A 745-nucleotide genomic window follows, 5' to 3' on the forward strand; every position below is an offset into this window, starting at 1 on the left:
TGAAGCAAGTATGATAAGCTACAGTAGTGAAGTAATTACAAGTACTCTCCGGGGCTTCGCCCCTCCGCTCTGCTCGATACTCTCGGTACTCGCACAGAGAGTCGCTAACTTAATCCTAACGCCGGACGCCGGTCATACGCTACAGCACGAGCCCCGACCTTCCCCGCGGTACCTTCCGACGGTGTCAAACGCCCACCCCTCGACAGCCGGCCAGAACCCGCACACGCTGTACCATCAGACTCCCGGACGTGCAACGCCGGCCCGCGGCCGACGCCACGTGATGGTGCGACGCGTTTATAGCAAACTCCTTGATGCGACTCGACTTTACTCGACAGCGTGAATTCCGGAAACGGACTCTACTCGGTAACACCGCAACCGGAAGTTCACTCGGCAACGTGGCAATCCGCGTTCCGAGGCGACAGCACAATTCTAGCAAGCGCGTCTCCGCGACGCGACACCACACGATAACGCAATTACAATAATCGTCGTTACGCGACCTGACGAAACTCGACAACGTGACTACTCCGCGCGTTTCCACGCGGCTCTACTTTACTCGGTAACCGGCAGTGACTCTCCCGTGGCGCAAGGAACGAGCGCGATTCGGCCCTCGATCCTCTCCAAGACGACTCAAATTCACTTCTACTCGGCAGCGAATATTACTCCCCTCACTCTGACTCTCGAAATGCGACAGCTAATAATTCCCAAGCTCGGGAGGATGGCACGTGGCTCGCGGCTCCGCGGTTCT

This window comes from Trachymyrmex cornetzi, unplaced genomic scaffold (genome assembly GCF_001594075.2).
Source record: "Trachymyrmex cornetzi isolate Tcor2-1 unplaced genomic scaffold, Tcor1.1 scaffold159, whole genome shotgun sequence".
NCBI classification, from domain to species: Eukaryota; Metazoa; Arthropoda; class Insecta; order Hymenoptera; family Formicidae; genus Trachymyrmex; species Trachymyrmex cornetzi.